The following is a 12,379-nucleotide window of genomic DNA, read 5'->3' as shown; positions in this document are numbered from 1 at the left end:
CTATCGCATATTCAGATCCTTCTAAGTGAAGAAGTACTTCAAACTCTGATGATCTGTATACACTCTGCACTGAGCTCCATACAAGTAATCTCTCCAAATTTTGAGGGCGAAGACAACTGCTACAAACTCAAGGTCATGAGTAGGACAGTTCCTCTCATAGTCCTTGAGTTGTCTGGAGGCATAGGTGATCACCTTGCCATTTTGCATCAGTACTGCTCTTAGTCCCAATTTAGAGGCATCACTGTAAATATCAAAGCTGTCTGTGTCTTCTGGCAGAGTCAGAATGGAAGCATTGGTCAATCTTCTTTTTAGCTCGATGAAGTTGTAGTCCTCTGTCCACTAAAATTTTCTGTTCTTCCTGGTGAGAGCTGTCAGTGGGGAGGCTATCCTGGAGAAATCCTTTACAAATTTTCTGTAATAGCCTACTAGTCCCAGAAAGCTTCTGATTTCACTAGCGTTCATAGGTCTTTTCCAGTTACTCACAGCCTCTATCTTACTGGGGTCTACCATGATACCATATTTGGAGAAGATGTGACCCAAAAAGGATACTTAATCGAGCCAAAATTCACATTTCATGAACTTGGCATACAACTGGTTCTGCTGGAGAGTCTGCAGTACTATCTTCAGGTACTCTGCGTGTTCCTCCTGAGTTCCGGAATAGATAAGGATGTCGTCGATGAACACGATAATAAACTTATCTAAGTATTCTTTGAATACTCTGTTCAGGAGGTCCATGAAAGTAGCTGGAGCATTCGTCACACCAAAGGGCATGACTACGAACTCATAATGTCCGTATCTGGTACTGAAAGCTGTCTTGGGTATATCACCTTCTTTAACTCTAACCTGGTGATATCCCGATCTGAGGTCTATTTTAGAGAACACTGCTGCTCCCTTTAGTTGATCAAACAGGTCATCTATCTTGGGAAGAGGATACTTGTTCTTAATCGTGACCTGATTTAGTGCTCGATAGTCTATACACAGGCGCATGCTCCCGTCCTTCTTCTTCACGAACAATACAGGCGCTCCCCATGGTGAGTGACTTGAGCGTATGAAGCCCTTGTCAAGCAGCTCCTGTAGTTGCTGTTGGTTGCTACTCGGAAAACCTAGAGGTTCCACTGTACAAAATTTTGTACAAAGGTCTGAACCTTTTCCTAGCTACCATGTGTTCTTTTAAATTAAATTTTGGATCGCCTGCGGAACTTAACACGTTTGATCCAAAACTTAATCTATTCGTTCTTTTAGGTTTTGACTTGGGTCTCCTGCGGAACTTAACACGTTCGACCCAAATCACCTTAAGTTATTAATTCCATTAAATATTAATTTCCATAATTGGTTTCCAGTACTGACGTGGCGAGGCACATGGCCTTCTTGGATATGGGAGCAACCACCACCGACTAGACAAAACCTTTTATGGAAAGCTAATATTTAATTTCCTAAAATAACTTTAGGTTAACCGAAAAGAACAATCAAATCACAAGGAAAAAAAAAAAACAAAAGAACACAACATCGAAAAACATATTCGAAATACTAGAATCACATGCCTCTTGTATTTGGTATTATTTCCAAAAATAACTAGTATGATGCGGAAAGAAAAATTACTAGTTATACCTTTTAGAAAGACCTCTTGATCTTCTACCGTATTCCTCTTCTAACCTCGGACGTTGTGTGGGCAACGATCTTCCGAGATGAGAAACCACCAAAGCACCTTCTCCTTTCTTCAAATTTCGGCCAAGCACAAAGCTTCCAAAAGATGAAGATCTTTTCCACCAACCAAGCTCCTAGGGATATAAGCTTTTCTCTCCTTCTTCCTCAAGCTAGATCCGGCCACCAATTAAAACTCCATGAGGATGAAGAGGTTCGGCCACAAAGAGAAGAAGAAGAGAAGAAGGAAGGGCCGGCCACACCACCAAGGAAAAGAGGGAGAAAAATAGAATAGAGTCATTAGCCTTGAAGCCTCCTCTACCCCCTCTTTTATAATCCTTGGTCTTGGCAAATAAGGAAATTTAATTAAAAACTTCCTTAATTCTTTTGCCATGAAAAGAAAAATTAATTAATTAAAATTAATTTCCTTTTATTTACGCCACTTTCCTAATCAAGGAAAGTTTTAATTAAACAAGAATTAAAACTTCCTAATTTGTTTCCGGAAATTTATAAAAATTTCTCCAATAATTTTATCCCTTCATGATTGGTTTATAAAAAGGAAATTTAATAAATTAAAATCTTTCTTTTAAACATGTGGATAAAAAGAAAGTTATCTCTATAAATTAAAATCTCTTTTAATCTACAAATAAGGAAAGATATCAAATCTTTTCTTAATCTTTTGTAGAAACTTATAAAAGAGAATATTTAATTTTAAACTCTCTTTTAAATCATGAACATGGTTAAAAAGGAAAGTTTTCTTAAAATTTAAAATCCACCTTTAATCAACAAATAAGGAAAGATTTCAAATTTTAAACTCTCTTTTAAACATGTAGATGATTTACAAATAAGGAAAGTTTTTACCAAAAATTAAAACCATCCTTTTAAACTACAAATAAGGAAAGAGATTAATCTCTTCTCTTAATCTTTTGTAGAAAGCTATAAAAGGAAATTTTTAATTTTTAAACTCTCTTTTAAAATCATGATATCGACATAAGAAATAATTTTAATAAAAATCTTTTTTAATATTCTAGTGGCCGGCCACCAAAGCTTGGGACCCAAGCTTTGCACCTCTGGCTCATCCACTTGGTCTTGGCGGCCTAGCTTGGGTTCCAAGCTAGCTTGGCCGGCCCCATTAGATGGGTAAGAAGGTGGGTATGCGGTGGGTATAAATCTCTATATACTAGAGGCTACGATAGGGACCGAGAGGAGGAATTGGTTTTGGTCTCCCGATAAAATTAAGCATCCCGTGTTCGCCCCGAACACACAACTTAATTTTATCAATAATAATTCATTCCACTAGAGAACTATTATTGAACTACCGCACTAATCCCAAATTACATTTTGGGCTCCTTCTTATTATGAGTGTGTTAGTCTCCCTGTGTTTAAGATAACAAATGTCCACTAATTAAGTAAGTTACTGACAACTCACTTAATTAATATCTTAGTCCAAGAATAGTACTACTCAACCTTATCATCATGTCGGACTAGGTCCACCTGCAGGGTTTAACATGACAATCCTTATGAGCTCCTCTTGAGGACATTATCAACCTAGTATCTCTAGGACACAGTTTCCTTCTATAATCAACAACACACACTATAAGTGATACCATTTCCCAACTTATCGGGCTTATTGATTCATCGAACTAAATCTCACCCATTGATAAATTAAAGAAATAAATATCAAATATATGTGCTTGTTATTATATTAGGATTAAGAGCACACACTTCCATAATGACCGAGGTCTTTGTTTCTTTATAAAATCAGTATAAAAGAAACGACCTCAAATGGTCCTACTCAATACACTCTAAGTGTACTAGTGTAATTATACAGTCAAGATAAACTGATACCTAATTACACTACGACCTTCTAATGGTTTGTTCCTTTCCATTTTGGTCGTGAGCTACTGTTTATAATTTATAAGGTACTGATAACATGATCCTCTGTGTGTGACACCACACACCATGTTATCTACAATATAAATTAATTGAACAACTACATTTATCACAAATGTAGACATTTGACCAATGTGATTCTTATTTCTAGATAAATGTTTATACCAAAAGCTAGGCTTTTAGTATACACTCTAACAATCTCCCACTTATACTAAAAGACTAAGCTGCCATATCTGCTGCCATACATCTGATTCCCATCCCTTCAACATGCCCATCAAAAGCTCTTGCCTTAAGGACCTTAGTGAAAGGATCTATAGGTCATCACCTGATGCAATCTAGGCGGCAACAACTTCTCCTCATTTATACGATTCCTCGTATTGGGTGGTACTTGCGCTCTATTGTGTTTACTTGCCTTATAGACTTATGGTTTCTTCGAGTTTGCTACTGCACCAACATTATTACAATAAATTGTAATAATTTTTGGACAAACCAGAAATCATATCTAAGTCTATCTTGAGGTTATTGAGTCATTCAGCTTTTATGGCTACCTCAGAGGCTTGCCATATACTAAGCTTCTATGGTGGAGTTCAGAAAAACACCTATGCTTATCACTCTTCCATAGTTATGACTTTACCTCCTAAAGTAAACACAAAACCCCGAGGTTGACTTATTATTGTCCCTATCCGATTGGAAGTCAAAATCCATGCAACCCACAAGGACTAAATTAACTGCCTTGTAAGCTAGCATATAATCTCTAGTGCCTCTAAGGTACTACAATATATGCTTTCCGTCCTTGTCCAGCTTACTTTGATATCGCTAACTATGCCTCAAACAGATTTCTAATCTTGCATAGCATACATTAGGCTTAACTGTCTTAATTTCCTTTATCCCCTTTGATGTCTACAGAGACATATCTTTAGATAAAGTTACTCCATCCTGAAAAGGTAAGAAACCTTTCTTGGAGTTTTGTATGCTTTAAAACGAGCAAGGATTTTTCCGATGTATGAAGCTTGGGATAAGTAAAATATTCTTTTCTTGCGATCCCTTATTACTTTGATCTCAAGAATATATACATTCTCCCAAGTCCTTTATATTGAATTGTTTGGACAACCATACCCTTACTTCTGACAACATTTTGATATTGTTTCCAACTACCAAAAATGTTATCTAAGTATAGTACAAGAAATATCACCACGTTTCCATCACATCTTTTGTATACACAAGACTTATCCGGTTACTAAATCCATAGATCTGGATTACTTTGATAAACCGGATGTTCCAAGACCTTGAAACTTTGCCTCAGTCCATAGACTGATTGAGCTTGCACACAAGATGCTCTTAGCCCTTTGCAATGAACCCTTCTGGTTGCTTTATATAGATGTTTTCTTCAAGACTTCCATTAAGGAATGCTGTCTTGACATCCACTTGCCAAATAGATAAAAGAATCCGAATAGACTTAAGCATGGCTACCAGTGAAAAAGTTTCCTTTTTCATCTAGCCTTGCTTTGAAGGTTTCTACCTTCCTGTCTATCCCTCTTTTCCTATTATAGACCTTTTACACCCAAAGGATTTTACACCACTTGGTGGTTCTACAAGCTTCCAGATTTTATTAGAATTCATATATTCTAATTCTATTATTTATTACTCTTTGCCAAGATGCTGCATATTTATCTTGGAGTGCTTCGTCATATGTCCGGAGATCAGGTTTATGTCCTTCAGGGATCGAGTCCAAAAACTCTCCCAAAACATGACCTATTTAGGTTGCCTAACAACCCTCCCACTACGACAAGGCACTTTCTGCAATTGTGTATCATTTGTGATACGTGTTACAGTTTTCTTGTGGTATCTTATCTTATACAGTTGGTACTAGGTTAGACATGTCCTTTATTATTTCCTTAAGAACAAATTTACTTATGAGCACGTGGTTCATTATATAGTCCTTTTCTAAAAATCAGTCATTGATGCTAACAATGACTTTCTGATTTTTAAGGCTATAAACCTACTTTTGTTTATCTAGGATAACTTACAAACAAGTGAACTCCTATCCAACTTGTCATTGTCTCTCATATGTGCTGGATTACCCGAATCCGAATATGCTTCAAAATAGGTTTTCACCTATTCAGCAATTCTATATGAGTAGAGAGTTCTAACTTGGAAGGTACTATGTTCACTTTCGTTTTCAGAGTTTATCCTTAAAACAAATTTGGTAATTTTCTGAATAACTCATCATCTATCTAATTATTCCATAAGAGTCCTTTACCTTCTTTCTACTACACCATTCTGTTGGAGTGTACCAGATGCAGTTAGTTGGGATTGAATCCCTACTTCTGATAAATGACTCCTAAATTCTCCCAAGAGGTACTTGCCACTACGATCTTACCGTAGTGTCTTGATATTTTTACTTTGTCGTTTCTCCACATCAGCCTCGTACTCTTTGAACTAATCAAAGCACTTAGACTTGCGGCACATCAAGTAAATATATCCGTATCTCAAATAGTTGTCTATAAAATAGATAAAATATTTGAAACAACCTCTTGCCTGGATGCTCATAGGATCACACAAATCAGAATGAACCAATTCCTATATATCTTTGGCTCCATACCCCTTAGACTTAAAAGCTCCTTGGTTATTTTCCTTCCAAGTAAGACTCGCAGGTTGGAAAGATTTCCACTACTAATGAACCCAAAAGTTCATCAGCTACCAATGAATCCTACTCAAGTATAACCTAGCTTTTAGATGTCAAAGATATAATTGGTTCATTTCCGAAGGTTGCTTTCTCTTAAAATTAGAAGATGTGTTACTAATTTCCATTTGTTGCATCGTGGGAGTTATTGGATTATAAATTGTCAACCATCATACCAGAATAGATAACTTCCCTATTTTTCTTGATAACAACTTTGTTATCAAAATAGACACAATATCTATAATAGTTTAGAAACGTTCTTTCTAAACTTGGTACGTAAAGACAATTACTTAAAATCCATATTTTATTCTTATCAAAGGATAAACATCTCCCACTGCAATAGCTACCACTTTTACAGTAGTGCCCATGTGGACGGTGATTTACCTTTCATTTAGTTGTCGGGTTTCCTGGAACCCTGCAATGAATTGCAGACATGATTAATGGCATCTTGTATCTACACTCCAGGTTCTGGTAGATAACACCACTAGACATGTTTCAACTAATGAATTAAATACACCTAAATTGTTCTTAGTTCTAAGAAGACAGTCTACCTTAATGTCCAAGTTCTATTACAATTGGGACTACTAAGTCTTTTTCTATAGTATGACTACTAGGGATTGACTAACTTCCTAAGAATCACAAGAATATTTGGTCAAGATCAACTTCTTAAAATCTCCATAAATTTTGCGTATACAAAATTGAAGAGGAGATTTCATTAATTTTATTATCTCGTCAACTTTACTTTATGACGAATAAAATTAATAGTTGGTCTATCTTTAATCAAATATTTGGTCAAGACTCTAAATTTAAAATAATATTGATTCCTCTAACAATACTATTTAAATTTACCAACACCTCAAAACACCGTGAATTTTGCATGCCACGTTAGTGTGGACGTATACAAAATCAACATTTGTAAGAGGAGAGTTTTACCCATTAATTATCTTGTCAACGTAACTTTATGACAAATAAAATTATCTCAAACACCGTTAATTTTGTATGCCACGTTAATGTGGACGTATACAAAATCAATCATTTGTAAGAGGGGTTTTAACCCTTTAATTTTATTATCTTGTCAACCTAGTTTTATGACAAATTAATAGTTGGTTTCATTTGGTCACACAAATAATAGCAGTGACTCCGATGGGGAGGATACTATTAGATGTGTCTAAGTGTATACCATTACTTGACACTAAGTCCATTAATAAGATTATGCCCTTCCGCTGGGGAAGATCACACGCTCTTAATTAACTTCCTATAGTCATCCAAAAATGGAAGTCTGTTCTAGTGATCCACAAACAAGCTCATCCGTTATGGAGGAAGGCACTCAGAGCCAACGCGCAAGCTTGTTTGCATCACTTACAAACCAGTAATGGAGACCATGGGATTTACTTAAAATCCCTCTCCCACTTAGTTATTTATAAATGAGGAATTTTAACTATGCTAGCCTACTAAACTTGTAAACTAACATGCACACACAGCACAATATAAAAGCAATAAATAGAAAATCTAATTTTCAACTATTATGGCTTTTATCTCTAGTTGTCCTCCGTGTGTTGTCATCCCAAGCTGCTGCCATATTTGGCCACCGCCACCGGGTCTAGCATCTTGCTCCTAGTTCCGCTGCGCCTCTGGTCCTTAGAAGGTTCCACGCTTTGCAAGATTCGATCCGCGACATAAATAGAATTTTACATTTTGATCCTATATTCCATAAAAGGAATGTACATGTATCTAGATCAAAAATAAAATCCTAATAAATCTAAATACAGCTCCTGCTGTATTTTAATACAATCATGCACACACATATAAATGCCCTTGACATGTCCAAGGGTCCAATCACACACATAATAACTAAAAGCCATAATAGTTGGATCCTGCATCCACAGAGTTAGCACATCCTACTATTAACCTGCCTAAATTATGTATGACATGTGCATAATTAAACTAATACCAAATACACAGAGGCAAAACCCTAGCTCTGATACCAATTGTTGGTTGCTACTCGGAAAACCTAGAGGTTCCACTGTACAAAATTTTGTACAAAGGTCTGAACCTTTTCCTAGCTACCATGTGTTCTTTTAAATTAAATTTTGGATCGCCTGCGGAACTTAACACGTTTGATCCAAAACTTAATCTATTCGTTCTTTTAGGTTTTGACTTGGGTCTCCTGCGGAACTTAACACGTTCGACCCAAATCACCTTAAGTTATTAATTCCATTAAATATTAATTTCCATAATTGGTTCCCAGTACTGACGTGGCGAGGCACATGGCCTTCTTGGATATGGGAGCAACCACCACCGACTAGACAAAACCTTTTATGGAAAGCTAATATTTAATTTCCTAAAATAACTTTAGGTTAACCGAAAAGAACAATCAAATCACAAGGAAAAAAAAACAAAACAAAAGAACACAACATCGAAAAACATATTCGAAATACTAGAATCGCATGCCTCTTGTATTTGGTATTATTTCCAAAAATAACTAGTATGATGCGGAAAGAAAAATTACTAGTTATACCTTTTAGAAAGACCTCTTGATCTTCTACCGTATTCCTCTTCTAACCTCGGACGTTGTGTGGGCAACGATCTTCCGAGATGAGAAACCACCAAAGCACCTTCTCCTTTCTTCAAATTTCGGCCAAGCACAAAGCTTCCAAAAGATGAAGATCTTTTCCACCAACCAAGCTCCAAGGGATATAACCTTTCTCTCCTTCTTCCTCAAGCTAGATCCGGCCACCAATTAAAACTCCATGAGCATGAAGAGGTTCGGCCACAAAGAGAAGAAGAAGAGAAGAAGGAAGGGCACACCACCAAGGAAAAGAGGGAGAAAATAGAATAGAGTCATTAGCCTTGAAGCCTCCTCTACCCCTCTTTTATAATCCTTGGTCTTGGCAAATAAGGAAATTTAATTAAAACTTCCTTAATTCTTTTGCCATGAAAAGAAAAATTAATTAATTAAAATTAATTTCCTTTTACAACTTATTTGGCATTCAATCTAAAATCAAGGAAAGTTTTAATTAAAACAAAATTAAAACTTCCTAATTTGTTTCTAGAAATTTATAAAAATTTCTCCAATAATTTTATCCCTTCATGATTGGTTAATAAAAGGAAATTTTATAAATTAAAATTTTTCTTTTAAACATGTGGATAAAAAGAAAGTTATCTCTAAAATTAAAATCTCTTTTAATCTACAAATAAGGAAAGATATCAAATCTTTTCTTAATCTTTTGTAGAAACTTATAAAAGAGAATATTTAATTTTAAACTCTCTTTTAAATCATGAACATGGTTAAAAAGGAAAGTTTTCTTAAAATTTAAAATCCTCCTTTAATCAACAAATAAGGAAAGATTTCAAATTTTAAACTCTCTTTTAAACATGTAGATGATTTACAAATAAGGAAAGTTTTTACCAAAAATTAAAACCATCCTTTTAAACTACAAATAAGGAAAGAGATTAATCTCTTCTCTTAATCTTTTGTAGAAAGTTATAAAAGGAAATTTTTAATTTTTAAACTCTCTTTTAAAATCATGATATCCACATAAGAAATAATTTTAATAAAAATCCTTTTTAATATTCTAGTGGCCGGCCACCTAAGCTTGGGACCCAAGCTTTGGCCGGCCACCTACATGGCTCATCCACTTGGTCTTGGCCGGCCCTAGCTTGGGTTCCAAGCTAGCTTGGCCGGCCCCATTGGATGGGTAAGAAGGTGGGTATGTGGGTATAAATCTCTATATACTAGAGGCTACGATAGGGACCGAGAGGAGGAATTGGTTTTGGTCTCCCGATAAAATTAATCCCTGTTCGCCCCACACACAACTTAATTTTATCAATAATAATTCATTCCACTAGAGAACTATTATTGAACTACGCACTAATCCCAAATTACATTTTGGGCTCCTTCTTATTATGAGTGTGTTAGTCTCCTGTTTAAGATAACAAATGTCCACTAATTAAGTAAGTTACTGACAACTCACTTAATTAATATCTTAGTCCAAGAATAGTACCACTCAACCTTATCATCATGTCGGACTAGGTCCACCTGCAGGGTTTAACATGACAATCCTTATGAGCTCCTCTTGAGGACATTATCAACCTAGTATCTCTAGGACACATTTTCCTTCTATAATCAACAACACACACTATAAGTGATACCATTTCCCAACTTATCGGGCTTATTGATTCATCGAACTAAATCTCACCCATTGATAAATTAAAGAAATAAATATCAAATATATGTGCTTGTTATTATATTAGGATTAAGAGCACACACTTCCATAATAACCGAGGTCTTTGTTTCTTTATAAAATCAGTATAAAAGAAACGACCTCAAATGGTCCTACTCAATACACTCTAAGTGTACTAGTGTAATTATACAGTCAAGATAAACTGATACCTAATTACACTACGACCTTCTAATGGTTTGTTCCTTTCCATTTTGGTCGTGAGCTACTGTTTATAATTTATAAGGTACTGATAACATGATCCTCTGTGTGTGACACCACACACCATGTTATCTACAATATAAATTAATTGAACAACTACATTTATCACAAATGTAGACATTTGACCAATGTGATTCTTATTTCTAGATAAATGTTTATACCAAAAGCTAGGCTTTTAGTATACACTCTAACAGTTGCTCCTGAAGTTCCTTCAGTTCTGCTGGAGCCATGCGATAGGGTGCTTTGGAGATGGGATTTGTATCGGGAACGAGTTCCATCTCAAATTCAATCTCCTTGTCTGGTGCTAAACCTGGTAACTCCTCAGGGAAGACTGCTGGATAGTCACATACCACTCGGACCTCTTCTAGCTTCTGGTTCTCATCCTGACTGGTACTGACCACATGTGCTAGGAATCCCGTACACCCTGAATCCAGTAGTTTCTGTGCTTTCAAAGCTGAGAGAAACTTCTTGGATTTTCTCTTTCGTTCTCTGATGTAACCAAACTGCACTCCTGCTTCAGGTTGGAATATAACTTTTTGTTTACGACACTCTATGGAGGCACCGTACTTGATCAGAAAGTCCATTCCCAAGATGACATCATAGTCAGTCATATATAGCACTATAAGATCACCAAAAAGCTCTCTATCTGCTATAATGACTGGCACTGCTCGGAGCCAGTGCGTGGATGCCATGATTTCTCCTGAAGGTAGTGTTGTCAAAAACTGACCACTGAGTACCTCTGGAGATATTGTTAACTTATCGGCAAATGCCCTGGATATATAAGAATGGGTTGCCCCAGTATCGAATAAGACAGTTGCACTTTGCTGTAAAATACTAATCTGACCTATAACAACTGTCGAGGCATTCGCTACATCCTCTCTGATAAGTGAGTAGATTCTCGCATTCGTCGTGGTTGAGGGGACTTCTAGTCTGCCCTGGCTGATGTGTGGACCATCTATAGCAGCCTGCATCTAGTGTAATTGTGCTGGTTTGTCACCGTATTGAATCGACTGTGGTGGAGGAAAACTGGTCTTGTTCGGGCATTGCTTAGCCATATGCCCTTCCTGGCCACATTCGAAGCATCCTCGCGTGCCCTTGCGACAAACTCCGGGGTGGAATATCCCACAAGTAGAACACTTGGATAACTAGGCTGTTTACTAGCTGGTCCTCCTTTTGGGTAACTCCCTGGTTTACATTTGTGACTAGAGTTCCCTTTCCAGTTAGAGCTGTGGCTCTGGTGCTTCTGAGTACCTGAGCCTCCTTGGCCTTTGGACACTGAGAATGTAACGCCCACCCTCCCTGCTAACAACAAGGGACGGGGCTACGATACTCTACGTACGTATTAATGCGGAAGACTTAAAATTATTTTTCTTAACTTAATTAAAACCGAACTAAACTAACATGGTTTCATAACATGGTAGCAAAATAAATAAAAACTTAACATCAAGTCACCCATATTGTATTACATTTCACAAAACCAAAGCATAGTTCTTAAAGGTTTTAAAGCAGGTTCTTAATTAGTTGCCTAGCCACCGCCACACACATCTTCGTTGCCCCTCCTGCTGCTCCTTTAACTCATCCAGCTTTTTCCTTTATCTGTGGTACAAGGAAAGTAAGCTATGAGCACTCATGGCTCAGTAAGTTCCTTTCCTACTCACTAAAACCAACAATCAGCACATAATCAAATAATGTCTCAACTTAACATGATCTCAACTAGTCA

This window comes from Zingiber officinale, chromosome 5A, assembly GCF_018446385.1.
Source record: "Zingiber officinale cultivar Zhangliang chromosome 5A, Zo_v1.1, whole genome shotgun sequence".
NCBI classification, from domain to species: domain Eukaryota; kingdom Viridiplantae; phylum Streptophyta; class Magnoliopsida; order Zingiberales; family Zingiberaceae; genus Zingiber; species Zingiber officinale.
The sequence above is the reverse complement of the archived record's forward strand: the minus strand, read 5'-3'. Positions refer to the sequence as shown.